Source organism: Monodelphis domestica, chromosome 4, assembly GCF_027887165.1.
Source record: "Monodelphis domestica isolate mMonDom1 chromosome 4, mMonDom1.pri, whole genome shotgun sequence".
In the NCBI taxonomy this organism is placed as follows: Eukaryota; Metazoa; Chordata; class Mammalia; order Didelphimorphia; family Didelphidae; genus Monodelphis; species Monodelphis domestica.
In genome coordinates this window covers 89316560-89340057 of record NC_077230.1, presented here as the reverse complement: position 1 = coordinate 89340057, position 23498 = coordinate 89316560, and the positions used below count along the sequence as shown (strand labels likewise).

At 38.0% G+C, this 23498-nt stretch overlaps 1 protein-coding gene across 1 annotated transcript in view; it reads left to right on the top strand.

The window, feature by feature from the left end:
- MYLK (myosin light chain kinase) overlaps positions 1–23498 on the top strand; it is a 475306-nt gene that overhangs the window by 57918 nt on the left and 393890 nt on the right. The window contains exon 2 of the mRNA XM_056793546.1: positions 9419–9583. The gene's annotated coding sequence lies outside the window, so the exon portion shown is untranslated. The remainder of the gene's footprint in view (positions 1–9418; positions 9584–23498) is intronic.

The window sequence follows — 23498 nt, the reverse complement described above, 5'->3', positions numbered from 1 at the left end:
ATTGATACTAAAAGAGAAAGCAAGGTTGTTATTTTTTTTTAAGTTAACTGACTCTGCTGGCTGAGTATTAATGGGAAGCAAACCAGTAGAGACTCAGGAGCTAGAGTGCTAAACCCTAAATACGTGCTAGCAGTAGGAGGATAATCTCTCCCATAGGTGTTAATTCTGAGAGAGTTAGTTATAGCAGCCCGGTTCTCCTCTGGGGAAGCCCCAATCTGCTATTGTGGGTGCAAGTTGGATAAGCAAGCCAGACCCTGAGGGAGAAATAAGGGGAAAGAGGGGAGAACCCACTCAGAGGATGATCCTTTCCCAGGTCCTCTTCCATCAAAAAACAACCATCACAAAAAAACAGCAACAACATAAAATTCCCCCCTTATTTTGTTTTAATTAAAAATTTAAAAAATGTATTTGGGCAAGATACTGTAGTACAGTGATGGTGAACCTTTTAGAGGGGCAGGTGATGTTTAGAAATGACTCAGGTACCTATTAAGATGGGGAAGGGGACAGCCTGGACCCTCTGGCTTTCTAGGAACAAACTCTGGAGAACTCTGTGCTGGGGCAATGGCTCTGAGTGCCCCCTCTAGCACATGTGCTATAGTCCTGCCTCCATGTCTATCATAAGTACCAATGGGAAGCCAGAGAGAAGTTGGACTGCAGTGGGTCACTTGGTACAGAAAGCCAGGGTCCAGAGAAGAAAGGAGAGAGGCATCAAAGATCACCTATGTGAGTTTTACCCAAGAGGATGCTTGTTTCTGGGCAGTTAGTTAGCTCAGTAAATAGAGAGCCAGACCTAGAGAATGAAAGGTCCTCTATTAAAATCTGGTCTTGGATACTTCCTAACAAGTCACTTCTTGGCAAGTCACTTAACTCCAATTGCCTAGTACTTACTAATCTGCTTTGGAACCAAGATTTAGTATCAATTCTAAGACAGAAATAAGGGATTAAAGGGGGAAAAGACTATGCTTGTTCTAGATGCCAGTCATTTGCAGGGCGATAGGAAAGAACATCGAGTTTCTGATTTTTAGGCCAGATCTAGAGATGTAAGCCATCATCATGTGGCTTAGTTTGGGGAGTGCTAGGAAAACTCATCTCCAAGCCCTGCTTCCTCAGAAAACGACCTGCTAAGATTCTATCATTAGCAATGCCATCCTTTGGGACCTCATGTAGGTATCATATATCCTTTTCAATGAGCATCTTTCCAGAGTTATCTGAGGTTCAACTTGAATATAGGAGAGAAGCATTGATTGAATGGTAGGATAAATGGCTCAGAGTTCATTTCACTCAGTGCTTTGCCAGGCTCAATTCTCTGTTTCATCATTCCTTAATTTATGTTCTAAACCTCACCAGGCAACAGACCTGCACCTGAGCAGTGGAATTGCACAAAGCATGGGTTAATAAATTCCTCAGTGAAGACTCATGGAACTTAATCTAATCTCCCAAACTTACCAGAATGTTTACCTGTCTTTTCCCAGACTCTGCACTAATTGGTCCACCCCACGCACTGTCCTGCCCCAACATTTCCCCACTTCCTAGTGACTGCCTTTCTCATTCAAAGGTTAAGACTCCATCATAGCAATAAACATTTATCCAGTGAAGTCAACAAACAGTTATGAAGATCCTACCATATATGACTACATTGACTACTACAGATACAAACATCTTTTTTTAATTATAAAGACTTGACTTTCAAGGAATTAATTGTCTGTTAAAGGAGAAATAATCATACTCAAATGATACAATATTAGATATATTATAGGTCAGGTCTTATTCAAACTGACATCATAATTAAATTTAAGAAAGGTAGACTGAGGTATGCAGACTCCAAGTGAGATCAATTTATAACAATGTAAAGCAGGTCAGACTGGCAGCCTCAATAAAGCTAGCAACCCCAAGGAGAAGTGAGGGGGTCGCCTCCTGTACTATATCACAGGAAAAAAGGGTCTTGATTCTCGTGGAACATAACAATTGGCTCTACTAAGGTAAGTGGGCTGGCAGGTGAAGCTAATCACACCCATCTCTGGCAATTAAGGAGTGTTAATTGTTTTATAGAACTCATCTGCCTCTTGCAATCTTTGCTGGGAGATCAGCACTACCCAACTTGTTATCACCTTGGAGGAGATCACATCTCCCTGAATTGTATAAAGATAGACAACGATAGACGACATATCTTTTGGAGCTGGTTGGGATATACAGATGTCCCCAGAGCTAAAGGTATGAGTGATAACAACTTTCTTTTATAATTATACCTTTAAACTAAGGGACGGAAAACTGCATTCTCAAGGAAGGGGAGTTCAGGCAGATACTAACTCAATTATAAAAATCAACACGGCAAAAAAAATACATGGTAAAATCAATTCAGTAGAAATCAGAGATATTAATTTTGATCTTTAAAAAAAATCTTTACCTTTCATCTTAGAATCAATATTGTGGATTGGTTCCAAGGCAGAAGAGTGGTAAGGGCTAGGCAATGGGGCTTGAGTGACTTGCCCAGGGTCACACAGCTAGGAAGTGTCTGAGTTCACATTTGAACCCAAGACCTCCCATCTCCATACCTGGCTTCCTATCCACTGAACTATCTAACAGCTCTACCATTAAATGTATTTTTGCTAAATCTTCCATTTTCTCAAATCTAGCCTTTCTTGAAGGTCACAGGTTTTCTATGGTTTCTTAATAACTTGCATTCTCAGACCATTGAAGCATATTTATCGATATCTTTTTTATAAATTTCTTCCCCTCTCTTTATTTTCTTATTCTGAACTTAAATACCAAGTAAAACAAATGTTCTTTTGTATAAATTACTTAACATTTTGTGCTGTGTAGCATGGTACAATCTCATGATATGGCATTTGTTTCGTCTCTTTTTTGGGAATTGCTGTAATTCTGGAGTGGCTCTACTTTTTAGTGTGTCAATATAGTTATCATAGTTTATCTTCTCTTGATGTTTATAGAACTTTTAGGCCAAATAGAAATTTTAAAGAATCACCAAAACATTTTTGGGGGAGTGGATGTATCTGAAGAGTCTCGGCTCTTAAAGGCTCACTCATAGAATTTCTAACAATTTTAGTATAGCCTTGAATGAAAAAGTGAGCTTTATTAATAAAAATTCTTTTTCTCATTTTTAGTAATCCAGTTTGAATTTATCTTGTGGCATATATTTTTTTCCTACATAGTAATGGTTAAAAGTTGGATTAAAAAAATTAGTCTTCTATCTTTTCTTTTAATTTCAAGAATCCCATGCCACACTATAGAAGAATCATTAATCATCCTCCAGCCAGTACGTCCTTTGGAAAGGCCCTTGTTTGTGGAGACTAGACTTTCTTTCGCAAATGACAGTATGTCTGTTCTTGTTATTTTTCATTTTTGACCACATTTTCCTTCTCTTTGCTTCTGTGAAAATGATCCTGTTTCATCGTGGGCTTGAATGATCCTTGAAACACTTTGCCACACCAACAGCCACCATTCTATCACTAATAGTCATTGAGATATGCTCTTTAAGAGCTAGAACTTAAAAGCCACAAAATGAAAAATAAGAGTCAAGTGACAGAGAATTAATTTGTCTTCCTAGGGTCAAGATCAAACATTTTAATTTAGACTTGTGTCAGTAGATATGTACACACATGACTATCATTGTCAAAATTATATAAAACTTATTGTTTATTCCAAATAATTTGCCTACCATTGTAGATCTGGGGTCCTCTGAGGTTTTTCTTCAGATTGCTTTCAGACAGAGCAATCAAAGGGAAGTCTGAGCTAACTTTAAAGAAATTCAAAAGATGGAGTGAATTTCAGAACTGGTGGACTTCCAATAATGGGAATTCCATGCCAAAAGTAGAAGTGGTAGAGATGTGATTTTCTTTAAAATCTTGTAGTCAGATGTTCTTTTTGTCATTCCTTTCCTCCCATTGTTCAATGCCCCTTCCTTTTTGGAAAAAAAAAAAAGTGGTTCGTGAACTCATCTGCTCTGAGAAACATTTCCTAATTGATTCTACTTAATTGGGAAGATATAAGAAGAAAGAAGCCCATGTGTATGTCTCTATCTACCATCCTTTAATGATCAGTAATAAGATTCAGTTCTTTCTATTATTCTGTTCTCCCTAATTCTTATGTATATGCTCTGTGATCAGAAAGGGGATAGGGATTGGTAGTGCACCTCTGATTTCATTGATATGGGGAGCTCCTAGCAAAGGAAACTGGCCCTACCAGTGCAAGTATCTGCAAATTTAGAGTTTTTATTAAAGTTTCCTGAAGGATAAGTGATTCCTCTGTGTTCACACAGTTGGAATGTGTCAAAGGCAGGGACCAGGATTTCTTATGAAAGAGGCTACATACATAGTAGAGAGTGAGCTTGCCTTGAAGAGAGGAAGAAAAATATGGGTTCAAGTCCTATTTCTGGCACACAATAGCTATGTGATCCTGGGCTCATCATCCAACCTTTCAGAGAACTCAGTGCTCTAGACAACTAACTTGCTAAAACTATCAGTGGCAGAGAGTGTTGGCACAAAATGGGAGAGGTGTTCCGGACACCATTGAAATAATGTGTCTAGTTCCCTATTTTGATATAAGTATAAGAAAGTTATAAAGCTATACAGAAAAGAATGTAAATATACAATATATAACATACTAATATTATATAAAAATGTAGCCATAGAGAAATACACAAAATACTTTATCCGATTTACATTTATTAATATGACATATAATCTCTATAATGATATTATTAATATCTGTCATTTATATAGTTTTCTATAACTATATATTTAAGTATATTATATATTTATAACTTTCTATTATACTTATATATGCATAACAGAAAGTTATGAAGTATATTTTGTGTTAAAATATACTTTATAGAGAGAGCTATATTCATTATATATATCTCTCTAGATGAATAGATATCTATCTATTGAGAGAGATATAATGAAATATATATATATATATATATATATATATATATATATATATATAGAGAGAGAGAGAGAGAGAGAGAGAGAGTGAGTGTTTTAAAATGCTCCAGTATGCTTTGTTCTTCAGTCATTTTAGTCCTGACTCTCTGTGTCCCATTTGGAGTTTCTTGGCAAAGATCCTGGAGTGGTTTGCCATTTCATTCTCCAGATCATTTTATAGCTGAGGAAACTCAGGCAAATTGAGTAAAGTGACTTGCCCAGGGTCACATAGCTACTGAGTGTCTCAGGTCCAGATTTGATCTCAAGTCTTCTGGACTCCAGGTCTAGTGCTTTAGCCACTGTGCCACCTAGCTGCCCTTTGATTATCTAAATTACATCACTGTCAAACATCCCTCTTCCTTCCCCCTGTGGGGGAAAATATTTTTTCCCCCACTAAGGATAACTTTAAGGTCTGCCCTGTATTTATTCTAAAGGAGAAAGCCTGGGGCCAAACCATGTTCTCCCTGAGGGCTGTGCAAGCTGGCTCTTTGCCTCTAAGCAGTTAAGTTTACAGTTTACTTCATTCTTCCTCACTTGATAGCAGGACCATGTGAAACTGATTAGGAATTATAGCTCCTTGGCTAAGGGCCTTTCTTTTGCCCTTGGGAAAGAGGGTAGAATGTGGGGGAAGCAGATGCAATTATCCCTTCTTTGAATTGTCCCTTGGGAGAATCTCTCTGGTCCCCTGGGCTGTTTGCATTTGGTTTTTGGTATTGGGGAGGCCTCTGTTCTTCCAAATAGTGTGTATTTGGCCTCTCTATCTCCAAACCTCTCTTCCCACTGAGAGATGTCTCCCTGGGGCTAGCCTCCTCCTATCTTGATCGCCTTTCTCTACTTTCCTCCAGTCTTGCTGTATCCAGCTACTTGGTTAATAATCATAAGGCTCTATGAAAGACTTCGTGGCCATCCCCAATAGCCCATTTCATTGACCCCTCCCAGTTTTTACAGCCTTTATATTCAGGAAGTTTTGCCTCCCTGTAGAGCTCTTAACCCCCTTGGGTAAGGTGTATTCTATGTGGTGTGGTAGGATGAATGCTGACTTGGGAGTCCAGGAACCTCCCACACTCTTAGCTTTCTCTTCTTTGGAGACCCTCTTAGATAGATAACTTGCTTTCTTTGCTCACTGTGAAGATGGGGTGTTGGCCTCTGCATAACTCATTATAGAATTAGATATAAACATATATTATACTGTATGTTAAATCTATAAATATATATGATATAGAAATTATAAAAGTATAAAAATTAAAGTTTTATTCAGGTTCTATATGCCTATTTAAAATCTTTAAAGGTAGTCTAGGTTTTTAGTGTTACAAATTATAGTGTTTATCTCACAAAGTGACACTTTGGGGTAGGAAACAGGAGGATTATTTATAAATATTTTAGAGCTGGAGGGGCAATGGGCTATAACTGATAATTAAAAAAAATGGCCTCAGGAAGAGGAAGATAGGAGTTCAAGTCCTATCTCTGACTCAAACTGACTGCATGACTCAAGTCACTTTTCCTTTCATTGTTCTAAGCCAAAGGTATCCAACTCAGGGCCCTAAATCAAATAAAACTGTAACTAGGAAATGTTTAACAAGGTAACTAAAAATAAGATACAGAGTTGATAATGTTCATTTGTAGTTTTCTAAGCCAATCTGTAGAGATCGCTTCTATTTGAGTTTGGCATCACTGTTCATGACAAATCTCTCAACTACAAATTTCCTAGAAGGTGCTAGCCTCCATTGATAAAGAATACTTCCTCATCAAGGATTTCCTTGTTTTGATGAAATCATAGATCTAATCCTTTCTCTGGGCAACTATGTGGCACAGTGGATAGAGATCCAGACCTGGAATCAGTAAGATTCAACTTCCTCAATTCAAATTTGGCCATGGCACGTACTAGCTGTGTGACCCTGGGCAAGTCATGTCACCCTGTTTACCTCAGTTTCCTCATCTTTAAAATGAGCCTAAGAAGGAAATGGCCAACCACTCTACTATCATTGCCAAGAAAAATCACAAGAGGGATCACAAAGGGTCAGGCACGACTGAAAAACAACAACAACAATTAAAAACAAATAACAGTTCTAGCTCTATTTTATACTTGAGGAAATTGAAGATTAGGGAAGTTCAATACTCTGCATTGTGTCACACAGCTAGTAAAGGGGCAGAACAGGACCTGAGACCATTTCTTCCAAGTCTTAATCCTGGGTTCTTTGCTTGTATCACATGATCTTTTCAATTCTGGCCCTTATTTTTGGCTTTGATAAGGGAAAGGAAGAATCTTGACCTGCAATTTCATTAGTAGGGGCAACTTCTGGTGTGAAAACTCAGTGCAAACTGGTAGATTGGCAAGTCCTCTGCCATTTAGAGCTTTAAAAAGTTGCCTGGGGACATGGAATGGTTAAATGACTTGTCCTGGTCACACAGTACAGTCATCCCTTCCATACCACCAGGGTTAGGGGCACAGCACCCCCATGATCTGGGAAATCTGTAAATTTTTGGCCTGCCTTCCCTTCATGCCAGAGAAGTACGGATTTTTTCTTTTTCTTTTATGAAGTGTTTACAATACCTTATTATAAATTTTAGGTTAAGTATTTGGTCATTGGCTAAATACAATACATGTATTTTGTGCATTTCTAAGTTGTTTCAAAATTTTTTTCTGTGTCATCTATTGGCCTTTAAGTGTTGTCTGAAGCTTCCACAAAACTCGCCCCAAATTCCCATTTAATTTCTTATTCTGATCGGTGATATATCAAAGTTGTGGGCAAAGCCACATTGTGTATTATTCATATTTGTATTTGTCATAAGCAGGACTTGAGAGACCTTCCCTCTTCCCATTACATTTCTCTGTATGCAAGGATAACAATATTATATATTTGTTATTTATTATTAATATTAAATTGTTATTATATATTAATTTCCAGCATCAAGGTATCAAATTATATTTCCCAAAGGTCTTTCTCATATCTCTTCCTTTGAAGCATTGTCACAGGCATGTGTAAAGAGGGCACCTGGTATATTTAGGAATACTCTAAAGGAGCAGCTAGGTAGTTCAGTGGATAGAGAGCCAATCCTGGAGAAAGGAGGTCCTGGGTTCAAATTTGATTTGATTTGGGCAAACCACTTAACCACAATTGCTTAGCCCTTACCTTTCGTCTGCCTTAGAACCAACATTTAGTATTGTTACAAGGGAATCACTTTAAAAGACTGATATATATTAATTTAAGGTCGCCAAGGAATCAGCAATGTAATTCCTAAATGAAAACTTAAGTCAGCTGTCAATCTTTTATGGAGTTTAATTACAATAGGAGGAAGTAATTAGAGATAGAGAGAGAGAAAAGGGAGAGAAGGAAATAGGGCTTAAATACCCCTTCTGTTTAGGCTGGGCCAAAAGGCCCAAGCCCTTAGATAGCTGGGGCAAAGAAAAGAGATCAGTCCCTATTACTCACGTGACCAAAATGGAGAAACAGTCTCAGAGGCCCACACCTTCAGCTTCCTTCAGAGCAAGCTTCTCAGAGCCCACACGAACCACACCGACCAACTACTCAACCCCCCTGGAGTCTTCAGCCCCCCTGATCTTTAAGGAAACCATCCAAGTTGCCTCCCCTCAGTTCTCACATCTACCAATCACTGTCCATCAATTTCCCTGTGCCAATGGAGGCTCTAGCTTAACCCAGGACCGCCCAGAGGCTTTGCACATGTCTGTTGAAGGTCATATTTTCAAATGATTAAATCTTTGCTCCTTTGCTACAGCCCTTTCTAAATCCTGTTAACCTGAGTAGGGTAGAGATTGGAATAATTAAATTTTGATCTAGGCTGCAGCCCTTACTCAATCCTGTTAGGACTGAATAGGGTGGAGATTGATTCCAAGTATCTCCATTGTATCAATTCTAAAATCAATCATGACTCAAAGAAATTCCTGTTCTATGCTTAAGCATAGGTCAAAGTCCTTTCCATTGTTCAGCAAAAGGTTTCTGTCCTAAAGTAATCTTAAGAAGGTAGGAGAAGGAACCTCCCATGCCAATGAAGTTCACATTCCAATAGTCAAGACCCACTATCAATAGGAAATTTTTCAAGTATGAAATTTCCCAATGGTGAAATTTTCCAACATTTATAAGTCTAAGAAATTTTGAGGTTTACAGTATCAATGTTAAGATAGAAAGTAAATTTTTAAAAAAGTGGTATTTTATAGCTCTTTTTAGGATTATTTTATCTTCAATTATTTATTTACTTAATTATATTTATTTACTATTATAGTTATTTATAATATCTAATTATATTTTGAAGTGAAGTCTAATTTTTTAGTTGTTTTAATTTTTAATTAAACAAATAAAATTCTTTTATACTTAAGTGTTTAATAGTTGTTCATCTTAAAAATAAAATAACTAAATATAATGTCTGTTCCCCCTCTTTCCACCCCCATCCCTATAACTATTGTGCTAAGAAACTCTTTTAAAACTCTTATGTCTGAGATTCTCTTTTTTCTTGCCCAGAACTGGACTGGTTCTTAGTGTCCTTGGAAGAGCAGTGGTTGGTCATTCCAGCAGCAGTGCCGTCCCAGCACTCCCACCAGGAAACTACCTGACAGGACAGGTGGCCCTTGGGTCTCGGCAGCCTTTCCAGGGTGGTTGCCACAACAAACTGCAGCAGTAACCTGGGTGAGTAGGACAGCTTTTGTGCTTGGGTTCCCCTCTCCCTTCAGTATGCCTCAGGAGACTCTGCTGACAGACTCCACTGGAAGTGTGGAGAGGCCTTTGCACAGGCTACCTAGTGCTTTCATGATGAGATGCCAGCCAGCCTCCAAACCCTGGAAAGGTGGGTGGGCCAGCCAAGGGACACTGTCTTTTGTTCTCTACTATTTATTTTCTGCTCCAGTGTCCTTGGGCTGTCCGAGAAGGTGGTGGGAAAAGGGAGGGTAATCTTTCAGTCAGCAAATTGACTGAAGATCCACTAGATGCACTGTAGCCCTCCCCTAAGCTAAGGGGTGTGTGTCTCTGACAAGCCACATGTCTTCCTGTCTGCCTTCAAACACCTTTTCAGTGATTCTAATGATTTTGTCAGTGTGGGTCCTCCTAGCACTGACCTAAATCTCGACCCTTCTATGCTTCAGTAGATGATTTAATGAGTTGCTCTAGGCCAAGAAATTTATTACCTGGTGGTCTCTTAGTAATGAGTTTCTCTGGTCTTTAATAAAAAATTTTTATAGCTTTTTAAACTACAAAAGTAAATTTTCTATCTCTCCCCTCCTAACTGAAAAAAAATTTTTTTTAAACCCTTACCTTCCGTCTTGGAGTCAATACTGTGTATTGGCTCCAAGGCAGAAGAGTGGTAAGGGCTAGGCAATGGGGGTCAAGTGACTTGCCCAGGGTCACACAGCTAGGAAGTGGCTGAGGCCGGATTTGAACCTAGGACCTCCCGTCTCTAGGCCTGGTTCTCAATCCACTGAGCTACCCAGCTGCCCCCCCAAAATTTTTTTTAAAGAAAACAAAACCCTTGTAAAAAATGTGTGTGTGTGTATATTTAGGCAGGCAAAACAAATTTTCTTATCTTCCAGGACCAAAAAATAGTTTTCCTTCTATATCTTGCATCCATCACCCATCATTGATTAGAAGTCTTATGTCTTTTAAAGTTATTTGTCTTCACAGTGTTATACAAATTGTTCTCCTTGTTCTGCCCATTTTATTTTACATCAGTCCCTACAAGTCTTTCCAAGTTTCTTTGCAATTATATCTTTCTCAATTTCTTTTTTTTTTCTTTTTAAACCCCTATCTTCCATTTTAGGATTAAGACTATGTATTGGTCCTTGATCAGAACCTATTTCCATGTTGTTGATAATTTAGAGTCTACATCCCCAACCATATCCCCTCGACTCATGTGATCAAGCAGTTGTTTTTCTTCTGTGTTTCTACTCCCACAGTTCTTCCTTTGGATCTGGATAATGTTCTTTCTCATAGATCCCTCTGGGTTGTTCAGGATCACTGCCTTGCCACTAATGGAGAAGTCCATTACATTTGATCATACCACAGTATATCAGTCTCTGTGTACTATGTTCTCCTGGTTCTGCTACTTTCACTCTGCATCACTTCCTGGAGGTTGTTCCAGTCCCCATGGAATTCCTCCACTTTATTATTCCTTTGAGCACAATAGTATTCCATCACCAGCATATACCACAATTTGTTCAGCCATTCCCCTTTTATTTGAGGGGCATCCCCTCATTTCCCAATTTTTTGCCACCACAAAGAGTATAGCTATGAATATTCTTGTACATGTCTTTTTCCTTATTATCTCCTTGGGGTACAAACTCAGCAGTGCTATGGCTGGATCAAAGGGCAGGCAGTCTTTTAGCTCCCTTTGGGTGTAGTTCCAAATTGACCTTCAGAATGGTTGGATCAATTCACAACTCCATTAGCAATGCATTAATGTCCCAACTTTGCCACATCCCGTCCAGCATTCATTACTTCCCTTTGCTGTCATGTTAGCTAATCTGAAAGATGTGATATGGTACCTCAGAGTTGTTTTGATTTGCATTTCTCTAATTATAAGAGACTTAGAACATTTTTTCATGTGCTTATTGATAATTTTCAGATGAAGAAATCAAAACTGCCTATTCATGTTCCTTGCCCATTTATCAATGGGGGAATGGCTTGATTTTTTGTACAATTAATTTAGCTCTTTATATATTTGAGTGATTAGACCTTTGTCAGAGGTTTTTGTTATAAGATTTTTTTCTCAATTTGGTGCTTCCCTTCTAATTTTGGTTGCATTTGGTTTTGTTTGTAAAAAAGCTTTTTAATATTTAATGTAATTAAAATTATTTATTTTACATTTTGTAATTTTTTCTAATTTTTGCTTGGTCTTAAAATCTTTCCTATCCCATAGATCTGACAGGTATACTATTCTATATAATTTACTTATAGTTTCCTTCTTTATATTCAAGTAATTCACTCATTCTGAGTTTATCTTGGTGTAGGGTGTGAGATATTGATCTAAACCTAATCTCTCCCATACTGTTTTCCAATTTTCCCCAGGAGTTTTTGTCAAATAGTGGATCTTTCTTCATTTCTTAAAGAAATGCTGGCCTCACCTTCAGCTGACAGACAACTCTTTGCTGAGCCAATTCATGAAGTCTTTATTTTTTCCATTTTACTTTTTCTAGTAACAATTTTAATGGGGCTTTTTTTTGTCTCTTAAGTTTACATTTTAAAATGGAGTTTAAGTTGTTAATTTAAAAATGTTTAGTTGAATTAAATTTTTTTATTTAATGGATAAAAATGTACTTTCATTTCTATCCCATTCCTGATTTAAAACCTTTGTAATAAATATGTTTAATCAAGAAAATCTGTCAAATTTGTCATAGTTAAAAACCAAACCAAACCATTAAATCCCCACATTGTCCCTGTCCAAAATAAATGCCTCATTCAGCATCTTGAATTCATTACCTTTCTGTTAGGTAGTATAGCTCATATTCGTCCTCTGAAATATAATTTCATCATTATATTGATCAATGTTCTTAGGTTCTTCAGTGCCACTTAGCTTTACAGAGTTGACATTATGTAGTTTGTTCTCCTAGTTCTGTTCATTCTGTTTGTTCATACAAGTCTTCCCATGTTTCTCTGAAACTAACAGCTTCATCATTTCCAGTGATATTCTAATGCATTCATAATTTTTCTGGCATTCTCCACTTAATAGACATACCATTAGTTTTCAGTTTTCTTGCTGCCACAAAAAGAGCTGCTATAAATATTTTTATACGTGTGAGTCTTTCATCTTTTTTTTAATTTCTTCATGGATTTAGGACTAGGATTAGTATTGCTGGATCAACAAGAGTGCAGGGTTTAATGACTTTGGGGACAGGATTCCAAATAGCTTTCCAGAATGAGCAGACCAATCATGAAGCCTTTCCAGTTTTGTTGGGACTGTGTATTCTTCTAGAATCCAGGATTATTTTTTTTCTTTTTTAAAAAACATTATTTTATTTGGTTATTTTCATACATTGTTCATTGGAAACAGATCATTTTCTTTTCCTCCCCTCCAACCCCACCCCCACCCCTCCCCTAGCCGACACGCGATTCCTCTGGGTATCACATGTGTCCTTGCTCTGAACCCATTTCCTTGTTGTTGGTATTTGCATTAGGGTGCTCATTTAGCTTCTCTCCTCGATCATGTCCCCTCAACTTCTGTAGTCAAGCAGTTGCTTTTCCTCCGTGTTTTTACTCCCTCAGTTTGACCTTTGCTTGAGGATAGTTGTTTTTTTTTCTCTTAGATCACTGCAGGTTGTTCAGGGACATTGTAAAGCCATTACTGGAGAAGTCTATTACGTTCTCTTGTGCCACAGTGTGTTTGTCTCTGTGTACAATGTTCTCCTGGTTCTGCTCCTCTCACTCTGCATCACTTCCTGGAGGTTGTTCCAGTCTCCATGGAATTCCTCCAGTTCATTATTCCTTTAAGCACAATAGTATTCCATCACCAACATATACCACAATTTGTTCAGCCATTCTCCAATTGAAGGGCATCCCCTCATTTTCCAATTTTTGCTACCACAAAGAGCGCAGCTATGAATATTCTTGTACAAGTCTTTTTCCTTATTATCTCTTTGGGGGTACAAGCCCAGTAGTGCTATGGCTGGATCAAAAGGCAGACAGTCTTTTATAGCCCTTTGGGCATAGTTCCAAATTGTCCTTCAGAATGGTTGGATCAATTCACAACTCCACCAGCAATGAATTAGTGTCCCTACTTTGCCACATCCCCTCCAGCATTCATTACTTTCCTTTGCTGTCATGTTGGCCAATCTGCTAGGTCTGAGGTGATACCTCAGAGTTGTTTTGATTTGCATCTCTCTGATTATAAGAGATCTAGAACTTTTTCATGTGCTTATTAATAGTCTTGATTTCTTTAACTGAAAATTGCCTACTCATGTCCCTTGCCCATTTATCAATTGGAGAATGGCTTGATTATTTGTACAACTGGTTTACCTCTTTATAGATTTGAGTGATTAGACCTTTGTCAGAGGTTTTTGTTATGAAGATTGTTTCCTAATTTGTTGCTTTCCTTCTAATTTTAGTTACATTGGTTTTGTTTGTACAAAACCTTTTTTATTTTATGTAGTCAAAATTATTTATTTTTCATTTTGTGACTCTTTCTAAGTCTTGCTTGGTTTTAAAATCTTTCCCTTCCCAAAGTTCTGACATGTATACTATTCTGTGTTCACCTAATTTACCTATAGTTTTTCTTTATATTCAAATCATACACCCATTCTGAGTTAATCTTGGTGTAGGGTGTGAGGTGTTGATCCAAACCTAATCTCTCCCACACTGTCTTCCAATTTTCCCAGCAGTTTTTATCAAATACTGGATTTTTGTCCCAAAAGCTGGGGTCTTTGGGTTTGTCAAAGACTGTCTTACTGAGGTCATTTACCCCAAGTCTATTCCACTGATCCTCCTTTCTGTCTCTTAGCCAGTACCAAATTGTTTTGATGACTGCTGCTTTGTAATATAGTTTGAGATCTGGGACTGCAAGGCCACCTTCCTTTGTATTTTTTTCATTATTTCCCTGGATATCCTTGATCCTTTATTCTTCCAAATGAACTTTGTTATGGTTTTCTCTTATTCAGTAAAATAGTTTTTTGGTAGTTCAATGAGTATGGCAGTAAATAGATAAGTTTGGGTAGGATGGTCACTTTTATTATGTTAGCTTGTCCCACCCATGAGCAATCAATGTTTTTCCAATTGTTTAGATCTAGTTTTAATTGTGTGAAGAGTGTTTTATAGTTGTGTTCGTATAGTTCCTGTGTTTGCCTCGGCAGATAGATTCCTAAGTATTTTATATTGCTTCGGGTTACTTTAAATGGAATTTCTCTTTCTAATTCTTGCTGCTGAACTGGGTTGGAGATATATAGAAATGCTGATGACTTATGTGGGTTTATTTTGTATCCTGCAACTTTGCTAAAGTTGTTGATTATTTCAATTAGCTTTTTGGTTGATTCCCTGGGATTCTTTAAGTAAATCATCATATCATTTGCAAAGAGTGACAGCTTGGACTCCTCATTGCCAATTTTAATACCTTCAATTTCTTTTTCTTCTCTAATTCCTACTGCTAGTGTTTTTAGTACAATATTAAATAATAAAGGTGATAATGGGCATCCTTGTTTGACCCCTGATCTTATTGGGAAGGCTTTGAGTTTTTCCCCATTGCAGATGATGTTTGCTGATGGTTTTAGGTATATACTGTTTATTATTTTTAGGAAAGGCCCTTCTATTCCTATACTTTCTAGTGTTTTCAATAGGTATGGGTGTTGTATTTTGTCAAAGGCTTTTTCTGCATCTATTGAAATAACCATGTGATTTTTGTCAGTTTGCTTGTTTATATGGTCAATTATGTGGATGCTTTTCCTAATATTGAACCATCCTTTCATTCCTGGAATGAATCCTACCTGATCGTAGTGGATAACCCTTGTGATGACTTGCTGGAGTCTTTTTGCTAGTATCCTATTTAAGATTTTTGCATCTATATTCATTAGGAAGATTGGCTTATAGTTTTCTTTCTCTGTTTTTAGCCTTCCTGGCTTTGGGATTAGTACCATGTTTGTGTTGTAAAAAGAATTTGGTAGAACCACTTCTTGGCTTATTCTGTCAAATAGTTTGTATAATATTGGGATTAGTTGTTCTTTGAATGTTTGATAGAATTCATTTGTGAATCCATCTGGACCTGGGGATTTTTTCTTAGGGAGTTCTTTGATGGCTTGTTTAATTTCTTTTTCTGATATGGGGTTGTTTAGGTAATTTATTTCTTCTTTTAGTCTAGGCAATTTATATTTTCATAAGTACTCATCCATATCACTTAGATTGCCATATAATTGGGCATAGTAGTTTTTAATGATTGCCTTGATTTCCTCTTCATTAGAGATGAGGTCTCCCTTTTCATCTTGGATACTGTCAATTTGGTTTTTTTCTTTCCTTTTTTTAATTAGACTGACTAGTACTTTGTCAATTTTATTTGTTTTTTTTCAAAGTACCAGCTTCTAGTTTTATTTATTAAATCAATAGTTCTTTGACTTTCAATTTTATTAATTTCTCCTTTGATTTTTTGGATCTCTAATTTAGTCTTTATCTGAGGGTTTTTAATTTGTTTGCTTTCAAGTTTTTTAATATGCATGCCCAATTCATTGAACTCTGCCCTTCTTAATTTGTTTATATATAAACTCAAGGATATAAATTTCCCCCTGAGTACTGCTTTGGCTGCATCCCATAGGTTTTGAAAGGATGTCTCACCATTGTCATTTTCTTCAATGAAATTATTAATTGTTTCTACGATTTGTTCTTAAACTAGCTGGTTTTGGAGAATCATATTGTTTAATTTCCAATTAATTTTTGATTTATCTATCCATGTACCCTTACTAATTATTATTTTTATTGCACTGTGGTCTGAGAAGGTTGAATTTATTATTTCTGCCCTTTTGCACTTGTTTGCAATGATTTTGTGCCCTAGTACATGGTCAATTTTTGTGAATGTACCATGTACTGCTGAAAAGAAGGTGTATTCCTTTTTGTCCCTATTTATTTTTCTCCATATGTCTACTAACTCTAATTTTTCTAAGATTTCATTTGCTTCTCTCACCTCTTATTTATTTTTTTATTTGATTTATCTAGTTTGGATAGGGGAAGGTTCAGATCTCCCACTAGTATAGTTTTTCTATCTATTTCATCCTTGAGCTCTAGTTTCTCCTTTAAAAATTTGGATGCTTTGCCATTTGATGCATGCATATTGAGTACAGATATTTCCTTGTTGTCTATACTGCCTTTTATCAGGATGTAATTACCTTCCCTATCTCTTTTAACTAGATTTATTTTTACTTTGGCTTTGTCAGATATCATGATTGTTACTCCTGCCTTCTTTTTATCATTTGATGCCCAATAGGTTTGGCTCCATCCTCTTACTTTCACCCTATGCGTATCTACCTTCCTCATGTGTGTTTCTTGCAGACAGCATATGGTAGGGTTTTGGATTCTAATCCACTCTGCTATTTGCTTGCGTTTTATGGGTGAGTTCATTCCATTCACATTCAGAGTTGTGATTACTAGCTGTGTATTTCCCAGCATTTTGATTTCTACTCCTGGTCCTGCCTTTTCTTCTTTCACTATATTTCCTTCTATACCAATGTTTGTTTATAGTCAGCCCCCCCCTTCCCTCCCTTATTTTACTTCCGTTTCTACCCCCCTCCCTTCTTATTCCCTCCCTTATTTTCCCCTGTAGTCTTTCTAAAATTTCCTCCCCACTCTCTCCCTCCCTTGTACTGCTTCCCTCCCAACCAGTCCGTTTTTTACCCTTCTATTCCCCTATAGAGTGCAAATCTATTCTCTTACCCAATGGATTGGGTTGTTCTTCCCTCTTTGGGTCAGTTTCAAAGTACGTAAGAGTTGAGTATTTCCTGTCTCCAACCTCTTTACCCTTCCAGTGTATAGATGTTCTCCCCCCTCCCGCCATGAGCTTCTTTGTGACATATAAATTTACCCCTATTTGTTTCTTTTCCCATTTCTTTTAGTCATAACCTCTTTTCTTTTTTAGCTCTAGTCATGTGTATATATATATATATATATATATATATATACATGTATATGTATTTATGCATGCATATATCTATATGCCTATTTATGTCTTGTCCTTTCATCCTATACAATTTGTCACTGTTCCCTGAGTGTAATTCTTATAGCTGCTCAGGTGATAACAACAGTTTTTAAGAGTTACCAGTGACCTCTTTTTTTATAGGGATACATATCATTTTAACTTATTGAGTCTCATAAAATTTTTGTTGTTTTGTTTGTTTTTCCCCCCTCTTTTTTAATTACCTTTTGATGATTCTCTTGAGTTCTGTGGTTGGACATCAAATTTTCTGTTCAGGTCTTGTCTTTTATTTATGAATGCCTGGAACTCTTCTGTTGTGTTGAATGACCATACTTTCCCCTTTAAGAATATAGTCAGTTTTGATGGGTATTTGATTCTTGGTTGTAGACCTAGTTCCCTTGCTTTCCAGAATATCATATTCCATGCCTTTCGGTCCTTCAGTATGGATGCAGCCAGATCCTGTGTTAACCTCACCTTGTTTCCATGGTATCTGAATGGCTTCTTCTTGGCAGCTTGTAATATCTTTTCTTTCATCTGATTGTTTTTGAATTTGGCTATAACATTTCTTGGTGTTGTCAGTTGGGGATTAAATACAGGGGGTGATCTGTGGATTCTTTCAATCTCCACTTTCCCCTCTTGTTCTAGGATCTCGGGACAGTTTTCCTGGATAATTTCCTCTAGTATTATGTCCAGGCTTTTTCTTTTGTCGTGGTCTTCTGGTAGTCCAATTATTCTTAAATTGTCTCTTCTTGAACGATTTTCTAAATCGTCTGTTTTGTGAATGAGATGCTTCACATTTTCCTCAATTTTTTCATTCTTTTTGTTTTGTTTTATAGTGTCCTGCTGCCTTGTGAGGTCACTTGATTCTAGTTGTTGTATTCTGGTTCTTAAAGATTGGATTTCATCTCTGACTTTTTGGTCGTCTTTTTCCTTCTGGTCTGATTTTCTTTGAAGATCATCTTTCATCCTCTTTACTTCATCTTTCATCTCCTTTGCCTCATTTTCCAGCTGGTTGATTTTGGCTTTCAGGACACTATTTTCTTGTTTTAGTTCAAGTGCCTCTGTTTCCAGATGACTTATCTTAATTTTTAAGTTCTTTTCCCAATTGTCTTCAGCCTGTCTTAGTTGTGTTTTGAGTTCTTCCACAGCCTGTATCCAATTTGCTGGGATTTCTGGTTTATTGTTTGCTGATCTCTACCCCTCAGTTCCATTTGCTGAGTAGTAGCTGTCCGTTGTACTTTCTTTCTTCTTTTTCTTTTGTTTGCTCAAATTCACCCCTTCTTTCCTCCCTGTATTTGTCTGTGCTCTTGTTCCTCTCATTTTCTTTGTTTTTTGGGGACTTCTATCAGTCTCCCCTCTTGGAGCTTTAACAGAAGATCTCTTGGTGTAGTCTCTGGGGGAGAGTTGTTGGGGATTTGAGCTTCCTTGTCCTCTGGAGGCTTTTGATTGGCTTAAAGTCCAGCAGTCAATGAGGATGGGTGGGGAGCCTGGGCTTCCCTGGGCTCTGAGGGCTCTTGATGGGATTAGGTTCAGCTGGTTCTTTCAGAAGACTGCTTTCTAAGGGGGGAGGGGTCATGGCCTCCCTGGGCTCTGAGGGCTCCTGATGGGATTATCTTCAGCTGGTTTGTACTGAATGAGCCCTAAAGCAAAAAAACCTCCTCCTCCACAATCTGTGTTGAATGCCTGGAGACTGGCCCAGGTTACCTTCAAGGTAAGCTCTTCAGAGCAACCCCTTTGCTGGCCCTAAGGTTTCTCTCCTTTCAGTAGCTCTGAGGGCTCCTGATGGGATTGGGTTCAGCTGGTGCCCTAAACCTGGGATCTCCCTTGAGACTCAGTTGGAAGGAACCAGCCAGGGGTCTACAAGCTTCCCCCTTCTCTCTATGTTTCCCTGCCGTCTGTGTTGGGAGTCCCAGAGACTGGCTCAGGTTGCTTTCAAGGTGAGTCCTTCAAAATAGCCATCCCTGGGGCCCTTTTGCTGGCCCTGAAGTTCCCGCTGCTGCCATGGGCTCAGCACTCTGGGTTGGGGGGGAATGGGTCCTGGGACCTTCCTTCTGCCTGTCCCTTAGATCCTTGTGATCTAGGGTTTTGGCTTTTGGGGGGCTGTACCTTTTGATCCAGGTCTGTGAGGAGGGTTCCCCGGGTCTGTCCTGTTGTTCAGCTTGAATTTCGGTGTCCTAGGAGGACTCAGTTTGCAATCGCTAAGGAAGGGTTTCTGAGGTCTGAGCTTTCGCAGCTTCTAAGCCGCCATCTTGACCGGAAGTCCAGGATTACTTTCAAACTCTAATATGATATTGAAGGGGATCTATATTGTAACATTCCCCTCTTCAAAACAGAGTCCAAAACACAACTCCCAAAACATGTCTTTTTTGATAGACAATTTTAGTATTTTTTTATTCCATCATATCTTAATGCTCATATGATTTGAGCTTGGGACAGAATTTTATTTTTTAATGCTATTTTTTAAAGAAATGTTATAAAAACCAGTCAGTTTCATTTCCATTTCTTGGTCTAATTAACTTCCCTAACTTGTGCAACAAACTTTATAAACTATATTTTATTGAGAAGGATATAACTAGTATATTTTTAAAAAACCTTTGCCTTCTGCCTTAGAATTAAATATCAGTTCCAAGGCAGAAGAGTGGCAAGGGCTAGGCAATTGGAATTTAAGTGACTTGCCCAGGATCACACAGGAAGGACATCTGAGGTCAGATTTGAACCCAGGACAGCTAGTCTCCAGGTCTGGTTCTCTATCCATTGGGCCAACTAGCTAACCTACAACTATGAGAATAGTTCTCTTAATAATGAGAACTTCTACATAGTTTTGAGTCAATATAGTTAATAAAAGAAAGTCATTCCTTTGGTAAGATGTTTATATAAGTATAATAGCTTTCAAATGTCTGGATGATGATAAAGGTTGGCATTTTTCAAAATGTGTTAAGTTGTGTTTTGGATTTTAGATTTATAGTTGGAAGGGACCTTAGAAGCCATTAAATTCACCTCCTCATTTTACAGATGAGAAAACAGACACTGAGAGGTTGTGTCTGTGCTAGTATCACAGTCAATTGTCTTTGTTGTTGTTCAGTCATGTCTGATTCTTCATGATCCCATTTGGGATTTTCTTGGCAAAGATACTAGCATGGTTTGTCATTTCCTTCTCCAGCTCACTTTACAGATGAGGAAACTGAGGCAGACAGAATGAAATGCCTTGCCCAGATTCACACAGCTAGTAAGTATCTGAATGCAGATTTAGACTCATGAAAGCTAAGTTTTCCTGATTCTGGGCCTGGCATTCTATGTACTAAGTCACCCAACTGCTGCAGCAATTGTCTAAGGAAGGATTTGAACCTAGGTCTTCCTATCTCTAAGTCCGGTGCTCCATCCTACTGTATGTGCCTTCACACACCTGTATATTATCTCTTTGGTGATTCTTTTGAACTGTTTTTAAAGTGGTAGGGATTGTAATAGGAGAGGGTTCAAGACTGCCACTGGGTGGAGACAGATCATGGAGTGTTTAATATTTGCTTTATTAATTGGGATATCTAAATTAAAAGCCAAATTAATACATAGTCCTTCAGAAATCTTATGGAGCTGATTGAAGCAGTTTTCCTTGGTTGTAATAATTAAAATCTTCATAAAGCAACCTATTAAACTTCAGTTTTTCCCACCCCCCAAGTCTCAGAACCTTGGTGCTTTTAGATCTGCCAACAATCAAAGGGTAAACAGCCATGAACACGAAGATGCCAAAGGGGGGGGGGGGAATTAAATGCCAAAAAATGATCAACAAAATATTTTGAAATATATGTCAAATTGTTTTAACATTTTCTGATCTTATATTAAGATTTTATTTTAACATAATCCATAGAAATGTTTATCCTCTCAGGCGCCACAGAACTCGGAATGACAAAACATTCTCTTTCTACATCTAGTTCCTTCCTTTATACACAACACCCTCCCCACCACTGGTTTCTGTTTACTCAGTTATGAGCTGTTGTTGTGCATTTGTTTCCTTTGTTTTCAACCCTTTGTGACCCTACTTGGAATTTTTTTGGCAAAGATACTGTAATGGTTTACCATTTCCTTCTCCATCTCATTTTACACATAAGGAAACTGAGGCAACTAGGATTAAATGATTTGCCCCAGATCACACAGCTAGTGAGTGGCTGGGGTAAGATTTGAACTCAGGAAGATGAGTCTCCTCAAATCCAGGTCTTGTACTCAATGCAATATGGCACCACCTACCTGCCTCAAGTATGTACAATTGATTGGCTATACAACAGAGATTTTGTAAAAATGAAAAATAATTCATTGTACTTCTCATGTACTTCTCTAACAATCGAACAGTTGCATCCATTGTAACAGCATTTGATCCAGAACTTCCTTCAGATTTGTTCAGATAAAATTCTATCTGAAAATATAATACCAGCAATTAGCAGTTTGTCATATCAACCAGGGCTCTTTTTTTCTGACAGTTCCACTCATAATATCCATTTATAGCAATTAATAGCAGACCGGTCTTGATACTATACAAACGAAGAGAAGTTTGATTACTCTGCTTCCTAGTATACTCGGAGTAAGAATGCCACAGTAGTTTCCACAAACTACAATGCTTTCAAGATTCTAATTAGGTTAAAATTTAAAAGAATAAATGCAAAGTCTAATACTTGATTCAAAAAATCAACTGCATTTGTATAAAATAGATGAGGAGGTGGAATATGGCCCTTGTCCTATCCTCTCTCCCTGAAGTTGTTGGTTCCCAGCCAGGATTGTTCCCCAGAGTCCTCAGGCTGACCAAATGTAGAACTAATCTGAGCCAGGGAGAAGTTAAAGGTTTTAGACTAAGAAAGACTAGCCTGTGACCCTCAAATACTGGGACTAATTTTCTTCTGTGATTGGTAAACTGTTTCAGAAACAGTTCCATATGAAGGAATTCCTAGTATGTTTTTAAGCTACGGAAGGACCATTTTGATAAGTATTTGGTCTCCTAAGCAGATGACTTTAAAAAGAAGGATTTATTTGGTTGCACTAAAGCTATGTGAGCCAGAAGACTTTGTGGTACAAATCTTCAATCCCAGCTAGTGGAGAGGCTGAGGTTGGTGCATCTCTTGAGCATGGGAAGCTAAACTATAGTGGGCTGAAGCAGATGAAGTATCTGCACTGTTTGGCATTACTTGTGTTGAGCCCAAGAAAAAGGTGACTATCTAATTACCAAAAGAGATGCAAAATGACTCCCGATTAGAAAATGAGCAGGTCAGAGCTCCTGAGCAATAGGATGTATAAATAGATCTTGTACTTCCAGCCTGGAAAGTGTGAGGAGGCACAGTGGAGAGAGTTCTAGGCCTGAAGTCTGTAAGATACATCTTCAGGAGTTCAAATCTGGCCTCAGATATAGCTGTTTGATGCTAAGCACAGTTAATCCAATTGGACTCAATTTTCTCATCTGCAAAATGAACTAGAAAAGGACATGGCAAATCCTTCCACTAGCTTTGCCAAGAAAACCCCAAATGGAGTCAAAGTTGGACACAACTGAAAATGAGAGCACTTATATTAAATGTTTGCTTTTTTGTCACACACTTTGGAGTATGGAGATGCAAATATAAGCCAGCAAGACAAGTCCCCGCCTTCAAGGAGCTTATGTTTGTTTTGTTTTTTTAAAACCCTTACCTTCCATCTTGGAGTCAATACTGTGTATTGGCTCCAAGGAAGAAGAGTAGTAAGGGCTAGGCAATGGGGGTCAAGTGACTTGCCCAGGGTCACACAGCTGGGAAGTGTCTGAGGCCAGATTTGAACCTAGGACCTCCTGTCTCTAGGCCTGACTCTCAATCCACTGAGCCACCCAGCTGCCCCCAAGGAGCTTATGTTTTAATAGGGGAAGACAACACAGTTCAAATGAAGGAACCATGACATGGAGATGTCTCAAAAGTGGGGTATGGTGCTCTGGATCAGGAAGATGAAAGC